Source organism: Trichechus manatus, unplaced genomic scaffold, assembly GCF_000243295.1.
Source record: "Trichechus manatus latirostris isolate Lorelei unplaced genomic scaffold, TriManLat1.0 scaffold00338, whole genome shotgun sequence".
NCBI lineage: Eukaryota > Metazoa > Chordata > Mammalia > Sirenia > Trichechidae > Trichechus > Trichechus manatus.
In genome coordinates this window covers 669,804-682,225 of record NW_004444274.1, presented here as the reverse complement: position 1 = coordinate 682,225, position 12,422 = coordinate 669,804, and positions in this window count along the sequence as shown.

Sequence of the window (12,422 nt, the reverse complement as noted above, 5' to 3'; positions counted from 1 at the left end):
CCTGGCTCCAGGAGCTTCTCAGCACAGGGATCCTAGGTCCAAAAGACATGCTTTGCTCTTATCTCTTCTTTCTGGGTGGTGGTGGGGATTCTCTGTCTGCTCTGGGATTGGCTTTCTTTTAAGCCTAGAGGGATGGCACAACTGACCAATCCCCGTGGCGGGCCACAATTACCTTATTTGCACAGTCCTACCCAATAACTTAGGTGGGTTTATAAGACCATGGTGAGAAAGGCCACATACTCCCTTGTATGGGTTTTGTTTATCCATTCACCTATTGTGCACCTATTAAGGTACCAAACCAGTTGCCATCGAGCCCACTCAGACTCATGACAACCCCATGTGTGTCAGAGAACTGTGCTCCTTAGGGTTTTCAAGACTGATTTACTTTTTGGAAGTAGATCGCTGGTCTTTCTTCTGAGGCGCCTTTAGGTAGACTCAAACCTCCAACCTTTCAGTTAGCAGCGGAGTGTGTTAACCATTCACACCATCAATATTGATACATTTACATCACCCAGGGACTTCTATAAAATAGGAATGGTAATAAATGTGCCTACCTAATAGGTTTGCAGTGAGGATTAAATGGAGAGCTTCATGTTAAGTCCCATCTACAGTGCTTGAGAATTTAGCTAGAACTTAAACACTGGCTGTTGGAGTTCTTTCTTTTGAAATGTGGTCAATGGTACTTACTTCATAGTATTGTTCTAGGGATGAAATAGAGTAATAGGTTCAGTGACTAACAATTATCTGGCATATAGCAAGCACTTGGAGTCCCTGGGTGATGCAAACGGTTAACACGCTTGGTTGGTAACTGAAAAGTTGGAGGTTCGAGTCCACCCAGAGGTGTCTTGGAAGAGAAGCCTGGTGATCTACTTCCGAAAAATCAGCCATTGAAAACGCTATGGAGCGCAGTTCTACTCTGACACACATGCGGTCGCCATGAATCGGAGTCAACTCAATGGTAACTGGTGCTGGTAGCAAGCCCTTCTCAGTAAATCCCTCACTTCAGACTCCTGCTCGGCTCCTTTAGCTGCTCGGGGGATGTCTTGTCTCCCCAAAATGCACCAAACTGACCAGCTCACATTCTGCTGATTCTTCTATATATTTTTTTTTTTGGAGAAAAACATTCTCCTTCAAAAGAAGAACCACTGGCGCGTACCGGGAAGTTAACAGCCACTCCAGCCACAACCCTCCCTCAACCCCTCTTTGGCTGTGAAGTCATTTGAAAACCCAGAGTAACTTCCCCAAGCCTTGGGGCCACGCCATATAGGAAGGAGCTAATCAGGTGGGGGTGGGTGCTGGCCTTGGGCTTCTTAATATCATATGCCACTCAAGGGAAACTAAGGCAAAGCTGCCCCTCTGGTTTTGCAGTCAATGGCCCAGGACCTGTGGCTCCAGTCCTATTTCCTACGTTCCTTTTGCAAAGCAAAAGTCGCCTGACTTCCTCAGGGCCGGACTCAGTAGTGAAATATGGTCAATCTCTGCGTCCATTGTTCAGTTTGCTCATTTTGGGGAAGCTTGGAAACCCTGGTGGCATAGTGGTTAATAGCTACGGCTGCTAACCAAAAGGTTGGGAGTTCAAATCCACCAGGCGCTCCTTGGAAACTCTATGGGGCAGTTCTACTCTGTCCTATAGGGTCGCTATGAGTCGGAATCGACTTGAACGCAGTGGGTTTGGGTTTTTTGGGTTTTTTTTTTTTTTTTGGTTTTAGAATGCTTGGAGACCTAGCAATAATGTAGACACCATACCTTGTGAGGCCAGCTTGCTTTAGTATAAAATGAGACGCCAGATGCCATGCCTTCCTCCAGCACCACCTTGGCAAAGGAGTACTTCTTGTGTTATAGGAGGGTCATCAACCCGGTGACCAGAGCCGACAGCCATCCATCACTTTGCTATAAGCTCACCTAAGCCAGTTTGGTCATTCACAGTTATTAGAGATACCAGTAATGGTTGCCACTGAGTCCATTGCAATGCATGGCAACCCTGTGCTCCATAGGGTTGTCAAAGGCTAGTTGTTCAGAAGTACCATATTTCTACACAGATAACGCGTGCCTTCTACATTTGTTGGCCAACCACGCCCTCCTCCTGAGAGGTGTTTTCATAAGCACTGCTGTGCCAATTTTCTTTACATGTTGCTGTAAAAAAAAAGTAGCATAGTGCACTTATGAAAATACTTCATGGGAGGAGGGAGTGGTTGGCAAAACATGGAGGATGCACACTATTTTCGTAAAAATACAGTAGATCGCCAAGCCTTTCTTCTACGGCACCTCTGGATGGACTCGAACCGCTAACTTTCAGTTAGCAGCTGAGCACGTTAACTGTTTGCACCACCCAGGGACTCCAGAGATATCAGTAGCCTCTAGTAATTGAGAGCTATAGGTCTCCATTCTTAACAACCTCACTGCCAGGTAGCATTTTGCAATCAAATCAAAGCTCAGGAGTTACCATGTGGCCCAGCAACTTTACCCCTAGGTGTACATCTGAAAGAAATAAAAATATGTGTTCACACAAAAACTCATACACGTATGTCCATAGCAGCATCATTTACAATAGGCAAAAGGTGAAACAACTCAAATGTCCATCAACAGATGAATGGACAAACTAAATGTGATATATTTACACGATGGAATATTACTCAGTCATAAAAAGGAATGAAGTACGGATACATGCTACAACATGGACGAACCTTGAAAACATCATACTAAATGAAAGAAACCAGACACAAAAGACCACATACTCCAGGATGGTTACTTACCATTCGAAATACTAACTAGAAGGCCACACCACACTCCAGAGGTGGCTATGATAATCACTCGATTACCTTTATCTCCAAGCACCATTACATAGTAGAGTTGATTTTTCTTTGGTGACACGAAAGTCCAGAATAGGAAAATCTATAGAGACTAGTGGTTGCTTAGGGCTGGGGTGGAAGGTAGAAGTATAGGGGTATGTTTCAGCCATCTAGTGCTGCTATAACAGAAATACCACAAGCGGATGGTTTCAACAAACAGAAGTTTATTCTCTCACAGTCCTGTAGGCTACAAGTCCAAATTTAGGGCATCAACTCCAGGGAACGCTTTCTCTGTCAACTCTGGAGGAAGGTCCATGTCATCAATCTTACCTTGGTCTGGGAGCTTCTCTGTGAAGGAACCTCAGGCCCAGAGGACGCGCTCTGCTCCCGGCACTGCTTTCTCGGTGGTATAATGTTCCCATGTGTCTCTGCTCACTTCTCTCTTTTATATCTCAAAAGAGATTGATTGGCTTAAGACACTATCTAATCTTGTATATCTCATCAGTATAAATGCTGCTAATCCATCTTATTAGATCATAGTGATTGAATTTACAACACATAAGAAAATCACATCAGATTACAAAATGGTACTCAGTTATACAGTACTGGGAATCATGACCCAGCCAAGCTGACAGATATTTTGGGGGGACACAATTCAATCCATGACGGGAAGATAGCTAAAGGGTAAAAATTTCTTGTTGAGGTAATAAAAAATATTCTAAAATTAACTATGGCGCTGGTTGCACATATCTCTGAATATACTAATGACCACTAAATGAATTGTATGGTATGTGAATTATATCTCAATAAAGCTGTTGAAACAAACAAAAAAGGCTCCATTCAAATTCTGCCATATATAAATATGTATTAGCAGACTAATAGGAGGGATCCAATCCCTGGAGAAGGACATCAAGCTTGGTAAAGTAGAGGGTCAGCAAAAGAGAGGGAGATCCTCAACGAGATGGATTGACACAGTGGCTGCAACAATGGGCTCAAACATAACAACGATTGTGAGGATGGTGCAGGACCGGGGAGTGTTTTGTTCTGTTGTACATAGGGTCGCGATGAGTCGGAACCGTCTTGACAGCACCTAACAACAACAACAACAATTAGCAGACTGACAATGAAACAGTCAGTCAACCTGTTCTGAAAGATCCGTGAAGTCCCAGGTTCTGTCATTTTGGGCATTCTAAAAGGCGTCTTGTAAAAAGACTCACTGGCAACCACACAACAACAGACCAATGACAGGGTCAGCTCATCTAGTCAAGATCAGGTTGCAGCATTGCCCGTGCCTCGGGGGCAGCCATTGCCCATTACCCATAGCCATCGGGTCAATTCCGACTCATAGTGACCTTATAAGACAGAGCAGAACTGTCCCATAGGCTTTCCAAGGCTGTAGTCTACGGAAGCTGACTGCCACATCTTCTTGGGGGGCACAGGGTCCGCAAAACTCTAGGACTAAGGTGCCATTCCAAAGAGCAGAGGCTCTGAGGCTCACAGTACTTGTATACCCTGTTCATACAAGAGCAGGAGAATCTGCATACTATTTCTCCCCAATCCCCATCTCAGTCTTCGCTCATTTGAACATAAATTTTGGGGAGACACAATGGAATCCATAACAGTGCCCCATGTCCATCATGGGTCAGCTGGGCTCTTCTCCATGTCTTCACTCATGAAGACTCGCAGCACAGCAGACTCTGAAACCTTGCCAATCTCCTGGCAGAGGGAAAAGAGATGCAGACTCCATGAGCTGGCTCTCGAAGCCTCTCCTCAGAATTGATGCGCAGTCACCTTGCTCACATTTCATTGACTAAAGGGAGTCATATGGCCAAGCTTGAAATCAGCTGGGTGGGGGGAATATAATTTCAGGAAGGGCAGCAAATATTGTAAACAATAATACTGTCTGCCATATCTTGGCACCTGTCTTAGTCATCTAGTGCTGCTGTAACAGAAATACTACAAGTGGATGCCTTCAACAAACAGAAGTTTATTCTCTCATAGTCTAGTAGGCTAGAAGCCCAGATTCAGGGCGTCAGCTCCAGGGGAAGGCTTTCTCTCTCTGTCAGCTCTGGTGGAAGGTCCTTGTTATCAATCTTCCTCAGGTCAAGGAGTTTCTCAGCACAGGGACCCCAGGTCCAAAGGACGTACTATTCTCCTGGCTCTTGTTTCTTGGTGGTATGAGGTTCCCCTGTCTCTCTGCTTGCTTCTCCTTTTTATATCTGAAAAGAGATTGGCTTAAAACACAATCTAATCTTGTAGATTGGATGCTGCCTCATTAACATAACTGCCTCTAATCCTGCCTCATTAACATCATAGAGGTAGGATTTATAAGACACAGGAAAATCACATCAGATGACAAAATGGTAGACAATCACACAATACTGGATATCATGGACTAGCCAAGTTGACAGATATTTTAGGGGGACACAGTTCAATCTATGACAGCACCCCAATGCTATCTCAAAAAAAAAAAAAAACCCCATTGCCACTGAGTCGACTCCAATCCATAGCGACCCTGTAAGACAGAGTAGAACTGCCCCATAAGGTTTCTAAGGAGCAGCTGGTGGATTAGAACTCCTGACCTTTTGGTTAGCAGCCAAGCTCTTAACCACTGCATCACCAGGGCTCCAATGCTGTCTCCAGGTAGTATTTCTATTCCTTCTCCAATTCTTTTTTTTTTTTTTTTTTTAATCTTGCTGCTTTGGGGCACATTCAATTGATCTGTACTGGGAGAAGTATCCCTTTGGCAGAGTTCCTTGAGTGACATCTAGACCCTCTTCTCTTCTTGCTCTTCATGGTCTCACCAAAACCTGAGAGTAATACTTAGCTCCTCTCTCTCCTTCACCTCCATACCAGATCCTTTAGAATGTTCTAAATCCATTGCTATCAAGTCAATTCCAACTCATAGCAACCCTATAGGACAGAGTAGAACTGCCCCATAGAGTTTCTGAAGAGCGGCTAGTTGATTTGATATGCTGACCTTTTGGTTAGCAGCCAAGCTTTTAACTACTGAACCACCAAGTCTCCTTAGAATGTTCTGGAAGTTCTACATCTTTCACTTCTCTCAGTCCCCACAGAAGTCACCCTCTTCCAAGTCACTTTCATCTCTCACCTGAACTTCAGTAGCCTTCAAGGTGGCCTCTCTGCCTCCAATTAACAATTACTTCATGATCTACCTGACAGCCAGAGTAGACCAAGTCACTCCCTCTGCTTAAAATCCTTCAGCAGCTTCCCATTGCCCTTAGGAGAGAGTCTAACATCCTTAACCTTTCTAGAAAGTTCTTCACAGTAGGCCTATGCTGGCTGTTCATCCTCAGCCTTTGCCACTCTCCCTGTCACTTCTTTCAGTGCTGTGAATAGACACTTTAATTACTTTACAGATTTCACAACATGGTTCTCTGCCTGGAGCTCTCTTTGTCCCACGCTTCATCCTTCAGGTCTCAGCTTCCTCACCGAAGCCTTTGGACCTAGTTGGTTCTTTCTGTTCATGCCCTCCCCTCGTGCCCTCTACTTCCCCCTGGAACACTCAACACACCTGTAAGTGCTTCCTCAGTGCCTCTCCTCCCCACCCAGACTACAGGCTGCATGAAGGCGGGCCTGTCTCCCTGACTGCATCGTATCCAGTACAGTGATCATGCTCAGTAAATGTTTTTTCAGTGGGAGAAAGAATTTGCCATACATGAAGGCTGGGGGAAGGAAATGGATGATGGTTAATAGATGCAGTTATCTATGATGAGATTTGCTTCCTAAAGATTAGTCCAAAGAACTAATGGACCACAACTACCACAGCCACCCCCGGACTGAGTCCAGCACAACTAGATGGTGCCCGGCTACCACTACCGACTGCTCTGACAGGGATCACAGTAGAGGGTCCCAGACAGAGCTGGAGAAAAAATGTAGAACAAAATTCAAACTCACAAAAAAGGACCAGACTTACTGGTCAGACAGAGACTGGAGAAACCCCAAGAGTATGGACCCCAGACATTCTTTTAGCTCAGTAATGAAGTCACTCCTGAGGTTGACCCTTCAGCCAAAGATTAGACAGGCCCATAAAACAACCAATAATACACGTAGTTCAACCATGCATACAACACTAAATGGGCACACCAGCCCAGGGGCAAGGACGAGAAGGCAGGAGGGGACAAGCAAGCTGAACAAATGAAAATGGGGAATCCAAGGTTGAGAAGGGGAGACTGCTGACATGTCATGGGGCTAGCAACCAATGTCACAAAACAGTATGTGTATTGTTTAATGACAAGCTAATTTGCTCTGTAAACCTTCATCTAAAGCACAATAAAAAATTTTTCTTTTTTTTTGCTTCCTAGCTTAATAAAGAAGAGCAGAACAGGGCTGGGACCCCAGACACTTGTTATTGTTGTTGCTAGCTGCTGTCAAGTTAACCCCTGACTCATTGTGACCCCATGAACAACGGACATAAACACTGCCTGGTTCTGCACCATCCCCATGACTGGTTGTATATAAGACCGTTTGTGATCTACAGGGCTTTCACCGACAGATTTTTGAAAGTAGATTCCCAGGCCTAGTCCATCTTAGTCTGGAAGCTCCACTGAAACCTGTTCAGCTTCAGAGCAACATACAAGCCTCCATCAACAGATGGGTGGTGGCTACACATTATGTGCATTGACCAGGAATCAAACCTGAGTCTCCCACATGGAAGGCAAGAATTCTACCACTGAACCATCACTGCCCTCTTCAGACACCTGTACTACCTCTGAATCACACCTGTACTACCTCTGAATCACACCTGTACTACCTCTGAATCACTGTCGATCCTAAGTTCACCTAATATCATTCCCTTCCTATGATCCCTTCTATGCTTCTAGACCTCCTAAAATGCCTTCCTTACACATGCCTATTAAAAGATATCCTGTTTCATGCCTGAAAGAGTGCTTCCGTCCTTCCTCCCCCTCACTAACTCCTACTGCTCCCACCTCTCCCCCAAAATTCTCCCTTTCAGCCCATCCTCAAGTCCTTGGCGTTAAACCACCCATTGACTAAGCCAAGTTGTCAGGAAAAGTCTGGAGCATCACCCAGATGTTGCCTGTCCTCAGTCTCATTCCTGAGCAGAAGGACTCGGAGCTCTGTCTGCCAAACCAGGCTGTATGGGTGTGATGGGAACTGCTTTGGAAAGCTCCTTCCAACCCCCATGTGAAATCAGAATTCCTCCCTCTAGGCTATGATGGTGTCTGAAATTATATTGGAGACATTCTTTGGTTTTAAGATATTACCAGCTGTATAGTTTCTTGGAGTTCCTGGGTGGTGCAAATGGTTAACATGCTCAGCTGCTAACTAAAAGGCTGGAGGTTCAAGTCTGCCCAGAGGTGACTCGGTAGAAAGTCCTGGCAATCTACTGCTGAAAAATCAGCCATTGAAATCCCTATGGAGCACAGCTGTGTTCTGACACACATGGGGTCGCCATGTGTTGAAGTTGACTCTACAGCAACTGGTAACTGATACCAGTTTTCTTTGCCATAACAAAGTATCACACACAGAGTGGCTTATAAGAACAGAAATTTATTGTCTCACAGTTCTGGAGGCTAACAGTCCAAATCAACATGTCAGCCTGGCCATGTTCTCTCCAAAAGCTCTAGGAGAAGGTTCTTTCTCATCTCTCGCAGCTTCTAGTAGCCCCAGGCATTCACTGGCTTGCAGCTGCAGCATAACTCTGTTGTCACACGACTGTGTGTGTGTGTTGAACAAGTTTTGTGCATCTTCTCTTTCATAAGGGACACCACTCATATTTGGATTACGACTCACCCTACTCCAGTATGACCCACATTAACTTGACTGATAACATTCTCAAAGACCATATTTCCAAACATTCACAAATACTGGGGATTAGGGACACAATTCAACCCATAGCACCAGTCTTTCAGAGTTCTTTGAATAAAAACATGAATAAGTGAATGAGTTTGTTGGCCAAAGAAGCTAGGGACAGGACACGATTAAATAAAACAGATAAAAATTACTTGTATGTAAACTAGCTACCTAGTTCGATGAAATAACATTGTCTAACTCGCTTGCTTTGGACATGTCATCTGGAGAGAGCAATGGCTAAAAGAAGACATCATGTCTGGTGAAGTAGAGGGCTACAAGGGCATTGGAGACCTTCCGTAAGACAGATTGGCACAATAACCACAATAAGGAACTTGAACATGCTGGTGAATGTGAGGACGATGCAGGACCGGGCAACGTTTCATGCTGGGGAAACCCTGGTGGCGTAGTGGTTAAGAACTATAGCTGCTAACCAAAAGGTCAGCCGTTCAAATCCACCAGGTGCTCCTTGGAAACTCTGTGGGGCAGTCTACTCTGTCCTATAGGGTTCCTATGCATCGGAATCGACTCGATGGCAACGGGTTTGGTACATAAGGTCATCATGAGTCAGAGTCAAGTTGATGGCATCTCACAACAACAACTCAATGAAGGAGGGCAGAGGAGGCCTGATGGCCCAGACGCCTAGGTCCTTCCTCTCAGTTGTGCCCCTGTTGAAGGAGAGGCAGAATGCCTTAAAGAGGTCCGCAAGAGAAACCAAGAAGGGTTCCAAATCAAGAAGAAGAATTAGCTTTAAGCCTTAAACCAAAAATATCCCCTGAAGTCTTCTTAACACCAAACAATAGTTCAGCTTAACTAATAAAAAATGTCTTCCTTCTCAGCACAACTTGTGCAAGTCAAGGTCATGGAAGCTTCACAGACACATCCAGACTCCCTGAGGGACTGAATTACTGGGTTGAGGGCTGGGGACCATGGTCTCAGGGGACATCTAGCTCAATTGGCACAACATAGTTTATAAAGAAAATGTTCTACATCCTACTGTGGTGAGTAGTGTCTAGGGTCTTAAAAGTTTGTGAGCAGCCATCTAAGATACTCCACTGGTCCCATCCCGTCTGGAGCAAGGGAGAATGAAGAAAATCAAAGACACAAGGGAAAGATTAGTCCAAAGGACTGATGGACCACAACTACCACAGCCTCCACCAGACTGAGTCCAGCACAACTAGACGGTGCCCGGCTACCACCACCGACTGCTAAGACAGGGATCACAAGAGAGGGTCCTGGACAGAGCTGGAGAAAAACACAGAAAAAAATTGAAACTCACAAAAAAAGACTGCAAGTACTGGTCTGACAGAAACAGGAGAAACCCCGAGAGTATGGCCCCCGGACACGTTTTTAACTTAGTGCTGAAGTCACTCCTGAGGTTCACCCTTCAGCCAAAGATTAGACAGTCCCATAAAACAAAATGAGCCTAAGTGGGCACACCAGCCCAGGGGCAAGGACGAGAAGGCAGGAGGGGACAGGAAAGCCAGTAATGGGGAACCCAGGGTCGATAAGGGGAGAGTGTTGACATGTCATGGGGTTGGCAACCACTGTCACAAAACAATATGTGTATTAATTGTTCAATGAGAAACTAATTTGCTCTGTAAACCTTCATCTAAAGTACAATAAAAAATAAAAAAACACTGGAATCTACAGATGGATACTGATCTATCACAATATGTTGACATGAACATTATGTTTGTAAAGCCACAACACAAATGCATCAGGTTGCTGCATTGATTTTCCAACCTTATTGCTGAGTTGGGAAGGGGAAAGAAAAAACGGTTGCATTCCGCCTTGGGGAATGTTACCCTTCCTGCCCCCCTGGGCCAAATGACTCCTTCCATTTGGAGCAAATATTTACCACAGCAAATAAAAGGCAAACATTTATGACAGCAAATAAAAGGCAATAAAGTTAAGTTTTTATTTAAAAAAAGTCTGCCTTGAGCATTATGCTCTTTAAAGCTTTATCTATATGGGATCAAATTGACAACAGCATCTGGAAAGATTAGATAGGAACCGTAGGGGATGGTGAGTTTATGTTAATGGAGAGGAACAACTCAGAAAAGGAGGGTGAGAATTGTTGCACATCTCAAAGAATGTATCATTGTCACTGAATTGTACACACAGAAAGTGTTGAATTGGTGTATGTTTTGCTGTGTATATTCTCAAGAACAACAAAATAAATAAAAAACAAGAAGAATTACTACTCAAACAGGCTTAAATCCTTTGTGGAACTAGGAAACAGGCCTGGTGGCCAGGGTGATAAAAAGCAGTAGTAACGCCCAATATAAATCAGAATTTCACTTTACAGCTTTGAGCACTGTGCTGCACATTGTGTTGAAGGGATAGCTAGAAAATTAGATGCATAAAACTTGTTCAAGGAGCAGACAAAGCTAAGTATCTGCCAAGAAGAGAGAGTCCCAGTGGGAAAATTCATCTGTCTCAGCTTTTCTTAGCCCTGTATATGAGGGTTCCGGGCATTTTTTTCCATGGCATGTGATACACTCTTTTGGGACAGTTGTGGTAGGTACATATTACTGGCATGGGAAAATTAGAATATATGTATACATGACATGGCAGGGTTGCTTGCAAGTTTCAAAAAGTTAAGTTCTCTGTGTCAAAATATTTTTTTTTACACTTGGGCAGAGGTATAGTACATTGTCCCAGGGCACACAGTAAGAATAGATATAGGAGTGTTATGGATTGAACTGTGTTCCCCAAAAATGTGTGTCAGTTTGGCTAGACCATGATTCCCAGTATTGTATGGTTGTTCTCCATTTTGTGATCTGATGTAATTTTCCTATGTGTTGTAAATCCTAATCTCTGCCTGAGGTTAATGAAGCAAGATTAGGTTATGTTAAAGAGGATTACGGTGGGATGAAACACTCTTAGTCAGGTTACAGCCCTGATCTGACGGTAAGGGGAGTTTCCCTAGGGTGTGGCCTATATCACCTTTTTATCTTACAAGCGATAAAAGGAGATGAGGACCTCACGCTACCAAGAAAGAACCGGTAGGAGCAGAGCATATTCTTTGGACCCAGGGTCCCTGCGCGGAGAAGCTCCTAGGCCAGGAGAATATTGATGACAAGGACCTTTCCCCAGAGCCCACAGAGAAAGAAAGTCTTCCTCTGGAGCTGGTGCCCTGAATTCGGACTTCCAGCTTCCTAGACCATGAGAGAATAAATTTCTGTTTGTTAAAGCCATCTACTTGTGGTATTTCTGTTATAGTAGCACTGGATAACTAAGACAGGAAGTAATAGTGAACAAAGTTAATAACGATAAATAAATAATGCCGAAAAAGTATATTCATACAAAACCAAAACTCTAAGAAATACCAAAATGGCAGTTTGAGGGTAATAGAGAGCAGAAGGGGAGAAAGCTATACAGATAAACATAAATTTATAGGGCAAAATAAACACAAATTAGTCTTAGCATGTTAGGATTAACAACTAGAAGAAAGAAAGGAGGTAGAATTTTTCAAATCATCAGAAGGAAAAAATCAATCTATGGAAGTTAGGAAAAGAGAAAGACAAAAAGAAATTATGGTAACTAGAAGAATAAAATAGGAGGCAGAAAAAACTCTTGACATAATAGTAATTATAATAAATCTAAAAGGGTTGACTTCAAATTTGGCATTGAGGCAGACTGAATATCAGAGAAACTCCAGTACAGTCCACCTAAAATTGCTGGCGAAATAGAAATAACATCTCTTTTAATGCACAGCTGAGCTGGCAGCAATTCCTTGCAGGCCAAAAAAGAAAGAAAGCATGAATCCAGAAAAGTAAAGTTAGCTCTCTA